We start from the raw sequence: 23,362 nt of genomic DNA, 5'->3' as shown, positions 1-23,362 counted from the left end.
CCCAAATCTACTTAGACATGTTTTTTTTGTTTTGTTTTGCTTTGTTTTGTTTTTGTTTTTTGTTTTGTTGTTGTCATTGGTGGTGGTGGTACAGGGGATTGAACTCAGGGGCACTCAACCACTCAGCCATATCCCCAGCCCTGTTTTGTATTTTAGAGACAGAGCCTTGCTAAATTGCTGAGGCTGCCTTTGAACTCGAGATCCTCTTGCCTCAGCTTCCCGAGTCGGTGGGATCACAGGCATGCACCACCATACCCAGTTTATTTAGAAGTGTTTTAAAATTTCCAAAGGTATGGTGTTTTTTTGTTTTTTAATTGACCTGAAAATGTGATCTATTTGAGACTGATTTCTCATCACCTGGGCTGAGATGTTGGCATGATGCCATCAAAGGCCTGGATCCTTCTATCTTTTTGTTTCATTATCTTAATATACGGCTTCCACCTGGTGCCTTTTATATTTCTTACTGTTTCCGGTAAAGTAGTTTGCTTATAGCAACTGTAAAACACACCCTGCTACTTGAACGTACCATGATGCATAAAAAGGAAGAAACAGCCCAAATTCAACATCACAAAATTCATCAGGAATCATTCTCATCAGCTTCTTTGACTCAGAATTCAGAATTCAGAGTTCAGAGTCACATTCTGGATTTGCTTATCAGAAGTCTAGGCACTATCCCATGCCCCAGCTCTGGACCTGGAAGGCTGGCTTCAACATTAGGCATTTGGGGAATATTTGTTGTATTAAAGAATGCATAATCAGAAAAGAATGAATACTTCTGGCAGGCTAATCTTACAAGCCCCAAACTAGAAACCAATGGCAAAAGTCACAAACAGTAACTCAATACTCTTCCTAACAAGACTGAAAACATTGCAGGCTAAGGATGCAAGCAGAAGCACCATGTACAGCTCATTCCTGGGCAGAACAATTTAAGGAAAATTAATTTATAAATAATAACATTATGAAGACTCTCAAACACATATTTACAAGTCTTCTGGTGGACTTGTTACAGGTAATTTCTTTCTTTCTTTTTTATGTGTTAGGGATTGAACCCAGGGGCACTTAACCACCAAGTCACATCCCCAGCCCTTTTTTGTATTTTATCTAGAGACAGAGTCTCACTGAGTTGCTTAGGGACTCATTGTTGCTGAGGCTAGATTTGTACTTGTGATCCTCCTACCTCAGCCTCCACAGCCACTGGGATTACAGGCATGCATGTACCACCACACCCAGTAGTCACACGTGACTTCTGTTGTTCACAGCATAAACAGCGTCTGTCTCCTCAAACAGTAGCCACTCCACACCAGACGTTATCCATAGAGCAAATTTAGATAGTTTGAGCCAAAGGCATGTGTATACTGGGAAATAAGGTTTTGACATTTAGGGCAAATGTTTGGATTACGTTTTGCTTTGTTTTTGTTTTTGGTGGCACTGGGAATCGAACCAGGGGTGCTCTACCTCCAAACTACATCCCTGGCCCTTTTTGTTTTTTACTTTGAGACAGGGCCTCACTAAATTGCCCAGACTGGTCTTGAATTTGTGGTCCTCCTGCCTCAGCCTCCAGAGTTGCTGGGATTATAAGTGTGTGCTACCACACCTGGCAGGATTACTTTCTGAAGGCTGCACATGACTGTCCTATAACTGTACCCTTCCACCTTGCTTTGACCAAGTCAACGCAGCTTGGGTGTGGTTGTTCAAAAATATTCCCAAAGAGCAATGATGATTCTTTTGGATTCCTGAACACATCATCTCAGTTGTGGGAGAACTCTGGGCAGTGTGTCTAGGCCTCTCAATGAAGTTTTAATCAAAGCCCCATTTCCTTCCCGTTGTTGCTTTTGGAGTGGCCTTGTTCTGGGAGTCCTAGCTTTGACAACCACATCTCAGCTGGACTTTTCCACAGCAACCTTTGGACTTCTGCCCCACCCTCTCCCATCTGCACACCATTTCCTCTCTTCTCTGTTTTGACTCTGTGTGGCTCATCTCAGTAAAGTGGTTGAAGAGTAATGAACCCGAAATACCTAAGTAACAAATGAGTCACCACACTTCCACAGCAGAGCTCTGATGATCAGCGGGTGTGTTGGGGGGTAAATAGCAGAGGAGGTGGTTGCCCAGAGAGAGAGAGAGGGAGAAAAATAGAAGCAAAATGAGCAAGCTGGCAGAGGTGGCTGACAGCAGGCTGAGTGGGCGGAGGGGGTGGGAACTTGGTTGGCTTGCAAGGTGAGATCAGCGCTATGGCCTGTCACACCCTGGCTGACTCAAGCTAAACCCAGGCCCCTCAGGAATTGCTAACCCTGGGCTGTCTAGTAAAACTCAGCTGGACAAGCTACCTAACTGCTATCCCCTTCTGTGTACAAGTTCTGTGACTTGAAATTCTTTGCTTCAAGTTGCTGTAAAGCTGCTAATCAGAGACTTAAAATGGAATTACTCCAGTTATATGGTATCTGGGTACCAAGAATCAGGCAGAATTAAAATTTCTACTTTGTACTGTTTTAGTCTTTTGAAATTTTCAAGAATGTATAATTTTCCTAAAACTTTAACTTAGAATATAAAGTAGAGTTGGAATGACCATCTCAAGGTCAAAACTGGGCAATAATGGAGGTGAACACCATGAGCAACCAGGAGGCACTGGTCTGTTGAAACATCTTGGGATGCTGCCCCATCAGGACTGGATTGGCTTAGAACCCACTAGATAGTTTTCTGGTAGCTTAAGACAAGACTCCTATTTTTTAATATGTTTTTAAGTAAAAAAGGAGTAGAGTAGGCTGAGCCCTTGGAACATATCTAATGTTGTAATTTCACGGAGATCTGCTTGGCCAACCCACAGTCCTTCTCTAAGATGTTTAAACTGTCACAACAAGAGACCAGAGAGAAAAACCACATGTTCAAGGAACAGGGCTTAGATGCATCTAGGACTGTTAATGTGATACAACTACTAGGAGAATCTTTTGGTAAAAAAAATTACAAAATGTCCCCTGAGAAAAGCTGTCTCAGATCATGAGGATGACAGGACTTGATCACAAGTTGTCTGGTTCTCTTTTAGGTCAAAACCAGGAAGTGCAGGCACTAGTTTAAAAACAGAGGAAAATAAAATTGGTTGATTTGGATGTTTAAGCCACCAGCCCTGTTCCGCTTCACTTGACCCTGCAGTGGGGGCTGGTGTCAGCCTATGGTTTTATCTCCTGCAGCTCTCCCACCCCTATCCCGCATAAGTATAAAACCAGATGCCATGACTTGGCAAGAGTAAAGCTTCATCTTGAGAGGAAGCAGGAAGACGTAAGGCTAACACAGCTTTGGCAGCTAGAAAGAAAACAACTACAGCCCCCATGAAGAAGGACCAGACCTAAGACTTGATGGAAGTGAAGTTTTTGGTCCCCATTTAGTTCCTTAAAATGCCACCTCTGCATACTCCAACTTCCCCTAAGCTGAGACAATCAGCAAATAACTGCAAATCCTCTTTGTAAATGACTTATGAAAGTAATGTCAGGGAAGTTCATATTCTTGGCCTCAGAAGTCTTCATTTCAAAATGTCACATATATATTCATATGTAGTTATATAGATACGCACATATTTTTATTAGTGCATTTTAATTATGTAGAATAATAGGCTTGATTGTAAGGCAAATTAGGACATTGAAAATGCTCTTTAACACCAACTAAACAATGCATGCTTGTCATAAAAATAAAGGTAGAACCCCCCAAAAATTAACCTTCACATATTAACATTTTAAAATATTTAAGGGTTCAGTCCTTTTATAAGCATAGATTTACTCTCTTAACACAATTGTGCTCACTGTGTATACATAAAATTTTATCTGCTGCATTTTAGATAAATATATCTTACAGGTTTTCCCTGTTATCATATGGAAAAATTAGGCAACCATTATTATTAATCATTATTAATAATGTCTTAGACATTAAATTTTTTCCAGCATTTAAAATTATAAACCTTCATTTAATTAGTGTACAAAATTTGGAGATTTCTGCATCAGCACCACCACTCAGTCATGTGGCAAATCTGGCTTAGTGACCTGAAGACTGCCGGACCATCAGGGGGGCTGCAAGAGAGACTCCTGGGGGATTCTAAGCTTTCTTGAGATGTAAGACTCATGGATTTCTGGGACAGGGATCCTGAAGGACATAGAAATTGCCTGAAGTAATATCACCAGTCATCTATTTGTGTTTTTTCTGTCAAATGTGACCTATAATCCTATCTCTAGGCAACACTTTTAGAAATTCTGAAGAAAAGAGAAAATATTTTCAGTGAGTGAGAGAAATAGGAAAACAAAGGACATGAATGACACATGGTAAAGCTGAGGATCTCATTTCTAAATGCAAAGTGTCATACTATCTCTCATTGGGATTTCTTGTTGGAGCATCTTGATTTTAGGGACCTTTGCAGGTAGATCACTTGCTGGGGAGATGTTTCAATCTGCAGTTAGGGCTGCAAAAGCAGAGTTAGCACCAGTCATATGGGCCAGTCAGCTAAAGGATATGATTTTTCATTTGCCAAATGACTGACAGTTGTACAGTTGTCACTAAATGTTTTCTTTCAAAGGCAAGTCCTGTGTCAGACAAAATATAGTTCCTGAATGTGATAGAGGAGAATGTACTAAATACTACATACTTTTAGTGGTAATTTCATTTTAAATCTCACCAATCCAAAGTTAGGTGCTCTTTTCAACATTTTGTATGTGGGACAATTAAATAGCAAAAAAGTAAAGTAACTCACCCAAGGCCATATGACTAAGAAGTATTTGAACCAAGATTAGAATCCAGGGTTTACTTCAAAGCATGTGGTCTTTGCACTGCTTTGTGATGTTTCCCTTGTTAAACCTAACACATAAACAGGTTTGCAATAAAAAACTGAGTTAATACTTACTGATCCAAGGTGGAGCTTTTTCTAACATCGAGGAGTCACCATTATGAGCAGAATTATTCATAGCATTCCTTTGAGGGGCAACTCATGAAGACAACTCATGAAGACTCAGGTCAACCAAGCAAACTATTGATGAAGAACTCTGCCAACAAGTTTGTGGAGTTCTTAAAGGCCTTACGGAGACTCTAACAACTAAAAGACCTCAGGATAGGGTTGGGGGTGTAGTTCAGTGGTAGAGTGCTTGCCTAACATACTAAAGGCCCTGTGTTCAATTCCTAGCACTGAAAAAAAAAAAAAAAAAAGTCACATGGCAGCTTCTACTTCCATTTTCTCCAAGGACAGTCCTTGGGACGTATTATGGTTGTTGGAAATGGAAACCATTACTTCTACTCAACTTTTTAATGAATGATTAGATCAAAACATAAGTGTCTGTTTTTCCACTGTAATGACTTATGTAAAGTTAAGAACCATGTTTGTCTTCTTTATTGTTAGATTCTCACTCCAAGTACTGTGCTTGATCATAGTAGATTGTCTTAGTCTATTTTGACTGCTATACCACAATACCACAGACTGGGTGGGTTATAAACCACAGAAATTTTTTTTCTTCACAATTATAAAGGCTAGGAAGTCCAAGATCAAGGTACTGGATCTCTTTTATAAGGACATTATTATGGTTTAGATCTGAAGTGTTCCTCAAAGACTCATGTGTTTAAGGCTTAGTCTCCAATGCAATAATGATCAGAGGGTGGGGATTTGGAGAAGTGATTGGTCCTGAGGGCTTGATCTCATCAATGAGTTAACCTATTAAGGGATTCAAATTTGATGGTATTATTGAGAGGTAGTGGAAACTGTAGGTAGTACAGACTAGTTGAAGGAAATAGATCACCAGAGGTGGGCCCCTTCTTTTCTCTTTCTCTCTGTCTCTCTGTCTCTCTCTCTCTCTCCTTCCTGGCTACCATGAGGTAAATAACTTTGCTCTGCCACACATATGCACCATGATGTTCTGCCTTACCACAGACCCAGCAACAAAAGCCAGGAACTATCAACTGAAACCTTAGAAACTATGAGACAAAATAAACTTTTCTTCCTTTAAGTTTTATTATTTATTTTATTTTACTAATTATTTATTTAATACCAGGGATTCAACCCAGGGGCACTTAACCACTGAGATACATCTCCAGTCCTTTTTATTTTTTTATTTTGAAACAGGGTCCTGCTAAGTTGCTCAGAGCCTCACCAAGTTGCTGAGGCTGGTTTCAAACTTGCAATCCTCCTAAGTTTTTTTTCTTTCTTTCTTTCTTTTCAGGTATTTTGTCATAGCAATGAAAAGCTGACTAATACAGGTGTTGATCCCATTCATTAGGGACCCACCTTGTAACCTAATCACCTCCCAAAGGTCCTCCCTTCAAACTCGGTCACACTGAGATTAGGCTTCAACATCCGGATCTGGAGGTGGGGTGGGGGCCTTCAGTCGACAGCACAGATGTTCAGTAAAGTTTACTGAATGAATTAATGAATGAACAAAAGTAATATCTGGGCCAAAGTTGTGGCCTGGAGATAGGAATGACTCATGGTCAATTCCCTACATACAGATGTATTTCTCAGGCTATATAGTATGAATTAAAGTCGCCCAAATCAAGATAAGGAAGTGTGTATAATCCTTTTCCAATTTTTAATATGTACAATAAACTCTTGGTCATAAGCATGATGCCATCTGAAATGAGAAGTGAAGAGTCTTCCTCTTCCCTTAGCCTGGTAGCATGCAGTAAGGATAAAATTTCTTTTCTCTCTTTCCTGCTTGATTCCTCAATCAAACAGGATTTATACTAGGCTTAGGCAGACAATCCCTCCTAGAGAGAGTGTGTACAGCATCCTGTTTGTTTCCCAAAGGGAAAATTTGGACTGAAAGTGTGCATTAAGCCCAGTCTTTAAGCAATTAATATTTTGCCTGAGAAATAAGAAGTAAGAACATTACAAGTGGATTTTGTCATAATCCTACATCTCCCAAATGCGTGAACTCCAGGAAAGTCCAGATCCCCAGCAGAAACCCATCTGCTATATTTCTAGTACAATCCTCCTCTGTTTATATTTGCTCGTTTCCCTCACAGAGTGCCAGGAGAGAAAAAGTGATATTTTAAAAATTCATCTGCTAGTATTTATGCAAACACTTTTCTCTCCAAGTGTGGGTTGAGCAATGTGAGTAAAGCAGACACACATGCCTGCAAAGGACTACAGAGTAATTTTAAAGAAAAGAAGGGGAAAGTACACATCTAGGACAGCTGAAGTTGCCAGCAGAGGGGCAGGAGTCATCCTCAGACCAGTGACACTTGACAAAGGGAAGTTCATGGCCTTGAGCCCTAGCTTTGGCAGCTCATTTGAATGTGTCAATGAATCTTTTTATTATGAGTTTCAACTATGTGCTAGCCAGTGTGGGGATGATAAAAGCTTAAGATTCCTAGTTAAGAAGATAATAGTAAATAATTATGCTGGCATGCTACTCAAGTTGGGAAAAAGGAAAAGAAACATCGGTTGAACATCAGTTAGATACCACTCTTCACTAAATGTTTCACATACATTATTTCGTTTTATTCTCACTCCTAATCCTATGATGTTATTATCCTCATTTTTCAGATGAAGGTCAATACAGTCTTATAACTTGCTCAAGATTGTATAACTTGGGTTCTTTTGAAAATTCATGCTCTTTTTCCTGCATAATACAAAAGAAGTTTCTAAGGTATAAAATCTAATGGTATATGTATGTTTAGAATCTAAATAGCAAGGCTTTGTTGAGTGCTTACTTTGAGACAGGCAAAAGTCCAAGTTCTTGATATATATTAACTGATTTCAATTCTGTACTATCCTATGAGGTAGGTGTTGCCATTACCTCATTTTAAGGACAAGGAAACTGAATTTACATATAAGTAAAGTTGTCTAAATCTCAAGAAATAGCAAAGCCACACCTGAATCAAGAGCCCATGTCTCTAAGCACCAACCAGTCTCCTTCTCTTGTTTGAGGAACACCCTGAGGCACATTCTACTGCACACACACCCTGCCAACATCCCAAGACTACACCCTGCAAACATCCCAAGACTACTTGGACATAAGGAAGACTGTATTCAGCACAGTATTTCCAATTCTTCCCTAAATTCCTCTTCTTGCCCACATTCCAGAAGCCACACCTAGAAGCTTATCACCTGAGTATGTCAGGACTGTTACTGAAAACAAACTAGATATTCTATACTCTTCAAATTTAAGAGCCAAGTCTAGCAGAGTGTGGTGGCACATGCCTGTGATCTCAGCTAACCAGGAGGCTGAGGCAGTAGGATTACAAATTTGATGTCAGCCTAAGCACTTAGTGAGACCCCATCTCAAAATGAAAAATAATAAGGGCTGGGGATGTAGTTCAGTGGTAGCAGTTGCCTGGCATGTGTGAGACCCTGGGTTTAATCACCAACACACCAAAACATACCCCCTCACACACACACACCAAGTTGATGGTTTTAGAATTTCTCCTAGTGCCAAGACAATATTCCTCTGCCTGTGATAGAGGCCAGCAGGACTCCTCTTCTGGCTGATGCCAGGAGGAGATGTAGGGAACAGTTACATGCCAGGCAGGGAGGCTCTTTGTCTTTTCCTGGTCTCCCCTCTCCAGGTTTCTGCCCACAGAATGAAATAAAAACATCAAGGGTAGGAGAATTCTTGTCCCATTCCCCTTGAAAGGGGGAGACTACTGTGTCTGTGGCTCCACACCACCATGTTTAGGAGGGCAGAGCCATGGAGGAGGTGGCCAGGGGATCTGGTCTCAAAGCATTGGGTACCATTTAGAGGAAAGCAAGCAGAAGACTCAAGGAATGTGAAAGACTTCACCTCCACTCTCTCAAAGACACAGAGAGAGGTCTGTAGCGCTAAAATTAGTTTTTTCCCTCTTGTTACTTAGCAGGTGAGAGCTCAAAAGGGAGGTCATAGTGATATAGAGAAAAAAGAAACAACTTTGTTTTTTTTAACATATCTGAGTGGAATGAGTAATTCTGCAACCCCTGTTTACACACAAAAGTAGGCAGATGTGAGTTTCAGCAGTCAAAATCAAAAAAAGAGCCTGCCACAGTTTTGCTCACTCCCTCTTCATAACCTTTCTCTAAGGGCCTGATCTTTTCCCAATGGGGTCCACATACTTATTTTAGGCACTGTGAGTACACATCCATCAACCTCAACCACAGTGTTCAGTATGGGTAACCACCTGTCTCTCTCTGGTGAGGACTCTCATGATTTTCTCTGGGATCTTCTTTGTTCAAGGGATGCAATGTCAGCAACCCTCTAAAGCCTGCAGGTCCAGGACAATGACTCCACAGGAGGGTAGTAAGCCACCAGTGAGATAGGAGATCCCAGACTACAGTCACCCCTCACTCCCAACGTGAGAGAAAGACACTGAAGATCAGCTGAGGAGGAAAGAGGAACAAATCTGTGTGATGAAGGACTAAGGAGATAGTCAGGAGATCTATCTTGCAGGTTGACATGTGCTTGGGGAAAAGAGTCGTAATGTTCGATGTTGTAAGAGGTTGCTATTACTCTAGGAATGGAGAATGAGAAAAGAAGAATCTTTTTAAAATATAGAAATCACCCTTCCTATCTATGTAGAACGCTCTGTGACAGCAGATAGCAGAAAAGGTAGTCAATAGGTCCCCAGTTTGGTAAGTTCAAATCCAAGTTTTGTCATGTCTTTCCTATGTAAACTTGGGCAAGTTTCTTAACCCCTCTGTGCCTTTCATCTGTATAGGAAAAATAATGATTTTTTTATGAGTCCAGTTACTTGAAAAGCTGAGGTAGAGGGATCATAAGTTTGAGACCAGCTTTGGCAACACATTGAGACTCAGCCTCATAAAAACAAACAAAATAATAATAATAATAATATCTTCCTCATAGGATTGTTGGAGGATTAAATAACACATATAAAGCCTAAAGACTTACACAAAATAAACCTGTAATAAATTTAACTTTTTCTGATAAGAGTAAGAGTACTGTAATTTTGACAATCTCTCAAGTTTAAGGCATCACTGAATTTGACAAGTGGTTAAAAGTAAATGCTAACTAAATTTTCAGAAAACATGCCATAGGGTATTTCCCTCTACAGATCCATCACCTTTTTCTAGGACCTGCACCCCACATCCTGCACAGAAATGTATTTGTTTCCATTGATCAGATCTTTTATCCAACTAGGGTTTTGAAACACCATTTGTCATTCTGATCTGTCCTCATTACAATATTCTGATAAACATGTTGAATAAGGAAACAGTACCCAACTGCTGTCCTTTTCCTCCTGTAGGCTGAGTTAAGGGTCAAGTCAGTCTTCAGAATGGGCACTTTAGCAAGAGAACAGGAAAGAAAGGAGACCACAGAAACAGAAAGCCTTGGGTTTTAAATTTTGGTTTCATAGCTACCTAACTGCTCAAGCCTAACAGAGTTATCTTTAAAAATGAGAGATTACACTATATTTATGTATGAATGTGTTCTACTGTCATGTACAACTAATTAGAACAAATAAAATTTAAAAATTTTTAAATGGGGATAATGATACCTACATGGGAGGGTCTTGTTTTGAAGAACTAATTGGGATTATTTATATGAAGTGCAATTATTAAATAAATTGAGTTGGCACTCACTAAATGTCAGTTCCCTCTTCCTCTTCTGCCCTTTCCGGTTGAGAGACAAAGTTGGACTATGCTGGGGGCAGGGTACATCATCAAATGTTGTGTCTATTTACTTTTCTCCTACTTTTCTGAGAAGATGGGAAGAAATGAACAACTTACTGGTCTAACCTCTTCATCATCCATCCTTCTCATACTTAAAAAAATGATCAAAGTTCAGCTAGTTCTGAATTATTTAGCTACTCTACCAATCAAGGAATGAGTGTTCTGATTATCTCTATTAAAGATGAAAACAAATAAGGCCTCAAGAAAATTGACCCCAAAAGGGCCCCTTTCCAAAGTGGAAGAGGTGTATCCAACACTCGAGGAGGCAGGACAATGAAGTACGGGGGTCTGGCTTGGCCTGGGCATGCTCATCAAGGGAGGAGGTAGTGGGAGCCCTGCCTTTTCCCTATCAGAGTTACAAGGACAGGCTGAGTCTCCAGACCAGTCACCCCCATTAGGCTAATTCACCATCCAGAGTCCTCCTTCCCCTGAGTTCCACCTAATCACCCATCTTCACGTATACTGAGGCCTTGCCCTTTGGCCCCTCCCTCCCCATTCTCTTCACCAGCCAGAGCGCTTTCCTGAGTTGAAGCTGAGACTGAGGCTGAGGATGTGGGGCCCCTCGCCTGGGAGTCTTAGCTGCTGACACACACAACTGCTGACACTGGAAAGTACCGCTGCTCAATCAAAAACCACTTCCCAGAGATGACAGCAGTGCTCATGGCTTGGTTCCTGGAACATCAAATTTGGTCCAGAACCTTGAAGTCCACACCTCACAATTGTCCTTTCATGCCCCAGTTTCCCAGTATTTGGGAAGGGTAATGACAACAAAGGGAAATTGCTATCTACTGTCCAACCTGTCATCACTATAAGTTTGAATGCTTTGACCAACTCCACATACTTTGAAAATTAATTAATATTTGTCATGTATTCTGAAATGAAATTTAAGCAGAGTAGAGGCAATTGGGAGGGTGTCCCAGGTGCAGTAAAATGTCAACAAATGTTATTTTTCTTATAAATTGAATTTTCACTTTATGTCTAGGTGGAAAATGTTAGGTGACAATTATTTTACTTTTTCATTTATAAAATACTTTCTTGTGTCCCCTTCCAATTTGGGGACATGAACCCATTACTCTCAGTTGAAATGCTTAGCAGTATGATTTTTAAAATAACAATAAGCATCTTTTAAGATTCTTCTTTGTGCCTTGCCAGCTTAGGGGATACTATCTTTTTTCTCTTCTCTTCTCTTCTGTTCTCTCCTTCCTTCCTTCCTTCCTCCTCTTTTTAACAAAACAAGTAAAATATGTTGGATTATGACCTTATGAGATCTTGCTCAATCTAAACTCTGAAAGTTGTCTTTGCATTTCAGACTCTGCTTTGTTTGTTTGTTGTTTTTTCCCCTTCAGTGCTGGAGATCGAACCCAGGGCATCACACATACAAGGCAAGCCCTCTATTGCTGAGATACATCCCCAGTGTTATTTTGAGATAGGGCCTCACTAAGTTGCCCAAGTTGGCCTTGAACTTGCTATCCTACTGCCTCAGTCTCCTGAGTGGCTGGGATAACAGGTATACTCACTGCACCAGGCTTCAGACTCATTTTAGAAACACAAATGTTTATTTGCTCCTGGTCCACTTATTTTTTGCCTCTCTGCTCAAATTTCAAGAGCACAAAAGTGTAAGTTTGCAAAGATCATTTGCAAGCTGCCATCCCAAACCTCTGATGTAAGAGATGTAAAGTGTGCCGTGCGGGAGCCGGCCTTGGCTGCTCTGATGAGAAGCAGCGTGAGTGGAAGGAAGTGGTGACTCTACTGGCACAGTCAGCGCCTACAGCCTCATGAAGACAGCACATGAGCTTGGTTGGCACTCTGCAGCCATGCTGCCCTATCTGTCAACCTTGGGAGGACTGAGAGCCAAGTTTCAGCATGCTGCACATACTCCCCAATGCTCTCGTCACCCAGGCATGCTTTGAAGTTAGAGGACTATTTCTTATAACACTAAAGCCTCTGCCTCATTCACACCTTCTTAGCGGCCCCCCACTGCCATCTTCCATCCAAATTCCTCCTGGGAGGTCCTTATTGTGCTCTGGTTCTACTGGAAATTAATTCCCAGGGGCAGGATGTCCATAACTCAGCTTATACCCTTTAAAAAAGTTATCATCATCATCATCTTCAAAATAACTAAATATAAATGAGTCCCCACTCCTAAAGATTTGGGTTTGGATTTTTTAACAATGCTACAGTTTCTGTTCAATTCTCACCTTTTATTTTCATTTGCCTTCTCTAGTACTCTTTATTTTCTCTTGGAGTCAACTTATTGACAACCATTCCACCAAATAGCTGGAGGGCAATTTCCCTTCCTTATAAAATTTATTCTGAAAACAATTACTTAATTAAAACAGTCTTGGGCTGTTCATCTAAAGCAATGGGAAATGTGTTTTGAAGTATTTGGGCCTGTTAACTCTCTGGGGGAACCTGGAGCTAAATGTGTTTATCTTCATTTCTGTGATTTAGCCACTATTCTGCCTCTCTGTTTTCCCTACTATATGATTGCTTTGGGGGGATTGGAAGATGTACTGCCAAAAGTTCAAGTTAGTAGTGATAATTCTTCATTGAACTCAGATTGAAGACTGACATGGTTTCTTGCCAGGCAGCAATCAGTGACCACAGGACTAAGGTGGTTGCCAAGATTCAGGATTTGCCTGAGTGGTCCTGATAGCTAACAGCCAACAAAGGAAGCCTATCCAGACTATCCTGGGCCATGTTGGGCACAGTTGGTCTATTAAGGATGGTGATTTTTGCAATTTTGTGTTTTGCCAATCATTTTGGCAGGTTTAAAATCCCCAGAGGCCAATTTATGCTGCAGACTGTCACCTGCCAATGCAAAATAAAAAAAAAAAAAAAAACAACTTATATATGTTTACTAGGAAGAAAGTCAAAGTTTTTACAAGACAAGGTCTTTGGATCCCCAAGGCCTGACAGTGTCAAAAAATATTAAGGTTCTTTGATTCCAGTCTTGGTATTGTCCTTAGAAAGTGAATCTCTCTCTTAAGTACAATCAGGGATTGATGATGGGCAGATTGAATTCTTCGTTCTTTTTTTGTTTGTTTGTTTTGGTACTGAGGATTGAACCTAGGGACCCTTTAACACTGAACTATATCCCCCAGCCCTTCTTATTTTTCTTTTCAGACAGGGTCTTGCTAAACCGCTGAGACTGGCCTCAAACTTGTGGTCCTCCTGTCTCAGCCTCCCAAATCACTGAGATTACAGGTGTGGGCCACCATACTTGGTGAACTTTAAAGCATGATTTGGAAAGGAACAGCAGTTCCTGAGCTTAAAAGTTTAGAATTCATTGAATAGTTCACTGATGATTTAATATAAGTGTTTCTTTCTAGAAATTGGTGGGCAAAGAAGGGAAGGTCCAAGGTGGCCACCAAAATAGCCAGACATCCAAACATTGTTCAAGGACAAAGTCTTTAAGTTAGTAGTGATACTTCTCCATTGAACTCAGACTGAAGACTGACATGATTTCTTGCCAAGTCAAAGAAAAGAAAACTGAACTCTAGGATTCTCTTGTGCCTTCCTGAGGTTAAGTCAGCAGTCTCCTGAGCCACAGTTTCTGCTTACTCAGAATGCATTTGTTCAGGCAGTGCAGCGGGGGTAGCAGGGTCTAATAGCAAAGTGTTAGCTGATAAGGAAAAATCAAGATGCCCATTAAGTTCTCATTATCTTAAAAATTAGAAGCTCTAATGAGAGCCTTCCAGAGTGAGCTGAGCAGCAGGAGGGCACCTCTGATGGACGCTGCCCTCTGTGAGGATGTCACTGCTGTAACCATGGGCAAGCTAAGTGCCCGAGTGCTTCAGAGCAGTTTCCCTGGAAGCAGTCAAGATTGATGAGATACTTCAGGACTCGGAAGCCATGATGAAGGGACCATGAAGCAACCCAGAATGGAGGCTGGCACCGAAGAGACCCTCGGCCTGAGGGTGACTGTCTTTACCCATGAATTTTGTTAAATGTGTCTCTGAATTTCTCTTAGAATAGACTTGACTTTTATGGTGCCAGATTCCTTTAAATGTGATGCTGTCTAAAGACAGGTAATATGCCCCTTAAAGTTCTCTGTCAACTCTGTGGTTCTAAAGCTGGGTTCTCATCATATTACAGGTTGAGGAACCTTTTTATGTGAAGATGGGAGCTGGGGAATGCTTATTTCTCTGGTACTGAGCAACTGTGGAAACACTCTTCTCAGACCTGGCAAATGACTTCTGGTGTTTTCTGTTGAAATACTACATCTCCTTACCCACTCTGCATCACATCTTGGCACTGCATGGCCCAGTGATACTGCATCATCTCGTGGCACAGAGCCAAGAGTGTGCCCAGCAGTACTTAGTACCATATAGGGAGTCAGCAGGGCTCTCCAGGTTCCCTCCATCGCACTCCTACTGGAGCAAAGATTATCAGATCACAAGTCCCAGTGTTATTATTACCCTGATGTGCAATAAATCTGTGTGGTGCAATAAATTAAGGCAAGGCTCTGTTCTCACTTTATAGGCTGCCAATAGTTTTATTGTAACAGCTCGAAGATATGAGTTTCCTTTTTCAGTAGAGTAGAGGAAGCTGTGAAATTTGAATAGAGAACAAAAGGATAGTTGCGTGTAGTTTAAAAGACAGGTATTGTACAAGAGCCAAGTTCATGAAGACAACCAACACCTAACATTTTTGTACTTAATGGTATTAAAGGACTGTGAGGCCTTACAATGCCCACAAGAATTCATTAAAATTCATTTTCACATCAATGTCTCATGGCTGCGTTCTGCTGAGCTGACCTCTAGCACCAGACTTACAGACTTTCTTTTGGTGATAAACCTGAGCTGACTGTAAGATCACAAATTGGTTCTGGAACTCATTAAAGTCAGCAAATGAGCATTAGTGAGATACTTGCATAGTCTGAAAGTATGATAATCTCTTTTGGCAATTACAGCTTTGGGGATGAAGAGAGGGGTTCTGAGAAACTCTCCAACCTGCAACAGGATCCTGATCTATTTCAGATGTCTGTTAAGAGATGCACACACCCTGGGTTTTTTCCTTCACACCATACACCCCCACTGCAGGAGGCAAGGAAAAGATTTGAGACATGCTTCACCTCTACCCTTGACCACATTCAAAGCCCAGGCGAGGCCTTTAATCACAGCCCCTGTGTATCTGACACTTCATTATTTTTATTTATTTATTTTTGTTAAGCACCTTCCTCTTTGGTAACAATTTCTATATCTAGTCTGTTTTAGGATACAGCCCTTACTTTAAAAAAAAAAAAAAAGAAACTCAAATGTTAGTCTTTCAAGTTTTCTTAATCCTCTGGTTACAGAGTCTTCCTTCTATCTTCACTTAGATCCATAGATTGCTTTTGTCTAAATTAAAGTGCTGGCACTTGGCTTTTGTGTCATTGTATCCCCTGAACATATTAAGCTATCAAGCATACGATTGATAATCAATATAAAAATATTGATTAATTCTTTCAAATACTCTTCCCAGCTCATTCTACAACCACCAGTTCTGTCCATGCCCTCGCCCAGTTCACCATCATCCCTGCACTGCCCTGAGAAAACAGGCACTCTTTATGACTTTCCAGCCCCAAACGACAGGCTCCCTTGGTAATCCCCTCTGTAAAACCCTCACACATTCACCCTCACTTCTCCTCAGCAAATACATACTCTTTTTTGCTTGAGTCTCATTTATTAGCAGCAAAAGTAAACACAGAAAATTTTATTCTCTGAGTTTAAGCATTCTTGTAAATTCTCTTTCTCTCTCTTCTTTCCCTTTAATACAGTCTACCTCTGGTTAATCTACAACAAGCATAATCAGTAGAAACTCTGGAAAAACTGAGATCATAATTTGTGAATCTGGTTTGAATTTGGAATTTGCTTTCTCAGTGCAAAATTAATATTGTAAATTTACTGGAAGTGTGTTTTCCATGTTTTGGAGTCTAATTTTTTTTTTCCTACACAGTTTGGTATCCAGTTTAAGGAATTATCAGAAGGAAAGAGACATTTTTCCAACTCCTTTTCTGGTCTTTCCTCCTTCCCACTGTTGCCCCCAACCCCAGCCCCAACACACACACACACACACACACACACACACACACACACACGCATGCAAGCGACACTGAAGATGACGAAGATGGATGGAGTCCTTCCTTGCATTCCCCTTAGGTTATATCATTGTTTGGAAGTAATTGGTTCTTATCCAGAGCAGACATGGACAGAGTAAGGAGTTTTAGCTCAGCCATATAAAGTAGTATAAACCCCAGGCTTGGATCTTTCTTTAAGGCTATTCTACTGTGTGGTCTTCTTTCTAATGAATCAACACATTCGTTTTAACAAGCATTTATTGTGTGCTTACATTATGCCCAGTACTGTATCAGCCCTTATATTATCTCATTTAACTCTATTCTTGCTGTGTAAGGTAGATATTCTCAATTTATAAATGAAGAAGCAAATATTCAGAAGCATTAGGTGACTTATACTGAGTGGGACAACCAAAATTCTGGTTTTCAAGCCCACTGCACTTTCTATTACACAATTTCTTCTTGTCTGGTGTTTAACTTTATGCTAACAGAACTCTATATTCAAGAACTAGAATTCTCTGTATAAGTTGGTAATTCTTAAATAATTTATAGAGATCAGAAATTCTATTATAATAAATATCATTGAAACAAAACCCCATTTAGGGGCTATCATTGATTCCCGATTTTGATCTAGCAAACACTCAAGGAATATTTTGTGAACATTTATTCAAATTTCTCACTGGAAATCTGAAACTGAGGACACCTTAAAAATTTGGTTCTATTATGTATAATTATAAAAAAATGGAAAAAAAATTTGGTTCAATGATTAGGCTTCAAGAGAAGAAATAGGAAGCTTGTTGATTCTCTAAGGTGTTGGTAGTGGGTTCCTTTAAACTATAGACAGTGAGTCTGAAAGTCATGTTAGTTCACCTTGTTGTAAACTAAATTGAAAGTCCCAAGGAAATAGAACAAAAAAAAAAAAAAAAAAAAAAAAAACAAAAAAAAAAAACCTTCCACCTAGATCTTTAAAAAGGCACTTAGAAACATAATGTCAATTTTTTTTAGAAAAAAGATTTTGGTTAATGAAAAACCATTGATTTTTCCCTATAAAGTAGCTAATATTTTTAATCAGTCTTTACTATGTGTCAGTTACCATTCTAAGTTTTCATATGTATCATTTATTCTTAACAACAACCCTGTGAGGTAATTAAAAATTTTTTTCAGTTGTAGATGGACACAATACCTTTATTTTGTTTATTTATTTTTATGTGGTGCTGAGGATCGAACCCAGAGTCTCAGACATGCTAGGCAAGCACTACCACTGAGCTACAACCCCAGTCCCAGGATGAGGTAAATGTTATCCAAATTTTACACATATGGAAACTGAGTCTCAGAAAGTTTAGTAATTTGCCCAAAGTCACACAGCTGATAAGGGGTAGGATCAGAATTTGAACTTACACAGTATGGATTCAGAGCGTACATGTTGAACCTCCTATATAAGGTTATCAGATAAAATATGGGACATGCAGTTATATTTGAATTTCAGATAAACAAATCCTAAACACTGCCTGGAACATATTTATATTAAAAATATATTTGTTTATTTAAAATTCCAAACTATATTTTTATTGTTAAATCTAACAACCCTAACCATGCTTTTCTGCCTTCTATAAATTAAGATGTTCATATAGTGGGGTTCCTCGATTTGCAGTTTACAAATGTTTGAGTTTTGTTATAGAACAATGGTAGTTCATACCAACAAAGATGGTGAAAACCCTCTTGGATTCCTTTTCCCTCCATTTATTGAAGGCTGGATTGGTCTGGTGACAGTCTTGTCCCTGATAGTGCAGCTAAATGCAAGCTTTTCCCTCCAGATAAGAAAGGACTGCTTACTTTTGACATTCTGGCTCCCTGCCTACACCGGGCTTTCTCTTCAGTGGCTAGCTGTGTCCTGCCTGCATGGTGCTCATCATTATCCAACCTCTTTGGTGCAGGAATCCTTGACTCTTTCTGGGAGTTGCAGAGCTGCATGGGTGAGTAGTTGCTTCCTTCCAGATGACAAAGTTCACAGAGGGAAATGGAAAAGAATGAGCAGGCTAGAGTTTAGCAGAAAGAGACTTTGCATATTAAGTCTTTTGTATAGAAATATAAGTAGGCAACATATATGCCATCAAACAAATAACCATATGTGTATGTGCATGTGTGCGTGTGCATGTGTGTGTTGTTGGGGATTAAACCTAGGACCTTGCACATGCTAAGAATATGCTGTACCACTGAGTTCTACCCCCAATCTATAGATTTCATGCAATGAACACATGTACCTTCCTGGCTGCCTTCTTTCACCAACCAGATAAGCTGAGCTGAAGAAACAACTGCTTTTAATGGACACCTAGAAACTAAATGTAGTGTCCCTCATATCACATCATGCATTAAAAACAAATATTTCTGGGTGCAAGGGCACATGCCTATAATCCCAGCAACTTGGGAGGCTGAGGCAGGAGGATCACAAGTTCAAGATCAGCCTGGGTAACTTGTAAGACCCTATTTCAAAATTTAAAAAAATAAAAATAAAAAGAGCCAGGGATGTAGCTCAGTGGTTGAATACTCTGGGTTCAATCCCCAGAATGACAATAAACAAATACAAATACAAAGAACTTTTGGAATTAGCTGATATGTATTGTCTTTTAACAATGTTTATAACTGAAAGTGACTATTTATTTACAAGGTTGGATATTTATAGAATCATCTCTATTGTGAGGGTTTTAAAGAACTTTACAAATATCATAAATTTTTATGATCCCAGAATAAAATAAGGATAATATTTATTATAACATAAAGTAACATTTCACCATGTTCCAGTTTCTATAAACTGCATTACCTTCCATAGTTTTTATGAAGGCACTCTGAAATTTTACACTTTTTTTTAGTACATATTGCAGATAATAACATTGAGGCTGCAAGAGGTTAAGCAATTTGCCTAAGCAGTTGGGAAGTAGAAGAACCTGCATTTAAACCTATGTCATTTCACTCCAGGGACCATAAACATAATAACTGCATAACAATGTCTCTGCATCATAAGATTAGTAGACATTACTTCTATGGTAAAGAAGCAATTTTTTAAAAATTTTCAAATCTTCAAAGGCATGAAACATTCTCTTGGTTAAATAGTAAAGAATCTTCAGGAGGTGGAACAAGTAGGTGGTAAATAGCCCAAAGGGTGGGACTGAATTAGATGCTGTATGCCTAGTACACAGAATATGCCACATGACTCCCTATCCAAGCTAGACACCTGAACTCACCTGTCTCCAGGTTCAATGAGACAAGTCCACTGATCATTTGCTTAGATGTCACAGTAATGTCAGGTTGCCAAAAGAGATTCTAAATGTTTGCTCATTTTCTGTACTAATCTCAAGATTCACTGGTAATAAACAATTTGTGCCTCAGTACCAGTCTATGGACCACATTTTAAGTAGCACTAATATTGGTAAGATTGGCTCAGCACATAATTAATTAAAATAACAAAAAAACCAATGATGGTTGGCTTATTTTCTTCTCTCTCTCTCTCTCTCTCTCCACTCATTCACATTCCTGTATATTTACTGAGAATATAGCAATGAGCAAAATGAATCAACTTACTGTCTTCAAGGAACTTACATTTTAATTCAACCAATATCTTGATACCTGAAGATTCAGGTACCAGTTTGAGGCCTTGCCAATTACTAGCTCTGTGATTTTGTACAAATTTATTTAATCTCTCCACACAAGTTTTTCCCCTCTTAAAATGAGGCTAATAATACTGAATTTTATGGTGTTATTGGCAGGATTAAAGTAGTTACTGTGGAATTATTCTGAAAACTGTAAAACTGCATGCCAAAGCCTGGTCCTGTCTTTCCATGTGTCCTTCAGGGCAAGAATCATATCATATCTTTGTATCCTCAATGACAGGCAAAAGTCCTTGGTAAGCAGCAAGCCTCTGCTAAAGTGTACTGAATAAAAGTGCGTAAGGTCCTATACATGTAAGGTACATTTTTGTTTAAAAACAAAGTGGGATGTAGCTTAGTGGTACAATGCTTACCTGGCATGCTCAGGGTCTTAAGTTCAATTTCCAGCACTGCAAAAATAATTAATTAATTAAAATATTATACGTGCTTTCCAAATTCTTAAATTCTACTGCACCAACAGGACAAGTACATCAGGTATTAGAGGGCATAGTCTATGTAATTCTACTCTTGGATTACAGACTTCTAACAGTTCAAGTTCTAAAAATACATTTTCTAAACATTTATTAGATGGAAAGCTCTTTTTATCGATTTGTATCACAATCTGATACAAATTTGCTTCTTAAAGGCCTTTCCCACAAATTGATCCTGGAAGTGGCTATGCTGGTCCTGCCAGTTCTAAGTATACCCACACTGTCTAGGATTACAACCTCTAATGGAATTGTCAAGGTATCCTAAGTTTGGGAAGCATCTGGAAGAAATTCTCAGCCAGTAATAACATGAAAAGAAATACTTTCATAATAGCAAAGTTTCAACAAAGCATCTGTTTCATTTGGTGGTCATTTCATAAGGAGCAGGACTGACACTGCAAGAGGTACAAATACAATTAAAATGCAGTGACCTGCAAGGAGTGACATTTAGTACCAGGAATAAAAGGAATATATAAAATACACCACTGGTGAGTAGAGATAGAAACTGTGGGGACTTCAGAGGAGGAGCAAATTAGAAAAGGCTCTGGGTAGGAGCTGTGATATGAGACAGGGCTCTGGTAGAGGTAACTGGAGGCATTTGAGACAGATAAAGTTTAATGAATTCATAGGAAACATAGCAAGTAGTTCATTATACATGTAAGGGTATGGTGAATGATAAGACTGGAAAAGGTGAGGAGAGATACATAACTGGGCAAGTGTCAGATTGAGTAGTTTGTACTTAATTAGATAGGGTACTACTACTAATAACTTCTAAAATAGGTGGAATTGTGATCTGGCCACTGCTTAGGAAGATGATTCTAGCAAGAACATGAGATGGACTTATGAGAAAGCAATTAAGCAGGAGAACAAACAAAAGTAAAACAAAAGCTTAGACTAGGGGTAATCAATACCTGGTCTAGCTGGGCATGGTGGTACATACCTGTAATCTCAGCGACTCAGGAGGCTGAGGCAGGAGGATAGCAAGCTCAGTAATATTCCTCAGCAACTTGGTGATGCCCTAAGTAACTCGGTGAGACCCTGTCTCTAAATAAAATACAAAAAAAGGGGCTGGAGATGTTGCTCAGTGGTTAAGTGCCCCTGGGTTCAATCCCTGGTACCAAAAAAAGTAAATAAATAAACGAAAATAAAAATAAAATCAATACCTGACCTGGAATTGTGTCAATGTAGCTAAAGGGGAAGAAGCAGATGGAAGAACCATTGGGTAGGAAATACCTATACCTGAGCTAAACCGGTAGCCCTTAGTTTATGCAGCTATTTAAATCTAAATTTAATTTAAAAATTATATAAGATTTGGAATTCAGGACCTCATTGTATTAGTCACATTTCAAGCACTCATTAGCCACATGTGGACTATTGCAGATAAAGAACATTTCCATAATGGCAGAACTATCGGATAGTACAGATCACTACACTTTGGGGACTAACCGGGCATAGGGATAAGGAAGAAAGATTAAAGGACGCTGAGGTTTTGACAGCTCAGTGACTGAGAAAGAGGGTGCTATAAGCATCAAAGGGGAAGTCAGGAGGAGGAAGAGCCAAACTTTGGAGGAAAGATGATTTTAGCGTCTGTCAAACACCAGGTAAAAGAAAGTGTGTACACAAATGATTGTATGTCCATGGTGTGAGGAAAGTGAAATTCCAGTGGGTCTCCCAGTGCTTGTAAAGCAGCCTAGGCAGTATCTGCCTGGCTTACCCCCTCCTGTGTTCAGTTTCTACCTGGTCTGTGCAGTTCCCTGCAGATTACTAGTGGGCAGTCCTGCTCTTCAGTCTCTTTCAGACCAACGGTTCACACCCAAAGGCTATGCTGTTTCCTTGGCTCCTTGGTGCCAGCTGGAACCCTTTTCCCTCACAGATACTTTGTGCTTCCTCTCCCCTAATAGACTCACTTCCCCATGTTTGATCCTTGGAAAGTCCCCTAGCCCTCACTCATTTGATTGCTTCCTCTAGAACTGTTTCTTCCCACAGGGACCACCACTTTTTACTTGCTTTCTCTTCCCTCCCAGTTCAGATTCTAAGATCTTTTTCTATAATTACTTCCTTGGGTAACAGACCCATTGACTTTCACCAGCAAAACCCAGCCCTGATCAAATCCAAGTCTCCTCCAAGTCCCAAACAATGGAGGGTGGCGGAGGAGAATCACACAACCACACTGTGTGGTTTCACTTTACCACCACCAATTCAACAGTCCTTAGTATTGTCCACACTATGCTTTTCTGGTCACTCTTGCACTATTACCCAGTCATCAGGCCTTGAATCCAAGAATCACGATCTTTTTGTTTCCTCATATACTGCCCAAGTCCAAATCCACTGCAATCAAAAGGTATCTAAATAAAACTAAAATAAATAAAACACAAAACAAAGTAGCCCTTTTCTCACCTTGTACTCTGCTGCTATCCTAGTTCAAGCTAACATGAAAAGCCTCCTTACTGGTCTCCTGTGGGCCTTTGTGCTTCCCTATTGTGTATTTCTCTCTCTCTCACACACAGCAAGACTTTTAAAAACATGAATCAGATGTAGTCATTCCTGGACTCAC

General features: G+C 39.8%; 1 long non-coding RNA gene across 1 annotated transcript in view; it reads right to left on the bottom strand.

Annotated features, from left to right (window-relative positions):
* Positions 1–23,362, bottom strand: part of LOC124968065 (uncharacterized) — a 45,422-nt gene that overhangs the window by 21,458 nt on the left and 602 nt on the right. Inside the window, exon 2 of the long non-coding RNA XR_007105632.1 lies at positions 20,695–20,730. This is a non-coding gene — a long non-coding RNA (uncharacterized LOC124968065). The remainder of the gene's footprint in view (positions 1–20,694; positions 20,731–23,362) is intronic.

Source organism: Sciurus carolinensis, chromosome 1 (assembly GCF_902686445.1).
Source record: "Sciurus carolinensis chromosome 1, mSciCar1.2, whole genome shotgun sequence".
Classification (NCBI taxonomy): Eukaryota; Metazoa; Chordata; class Mammalia; order Rodentia; family Sciuridae; genus Sciurus; species Sciurus carolinensis.
This window is presented reverse-complemented; position numbering and strand designations above follow the sequence as displayed.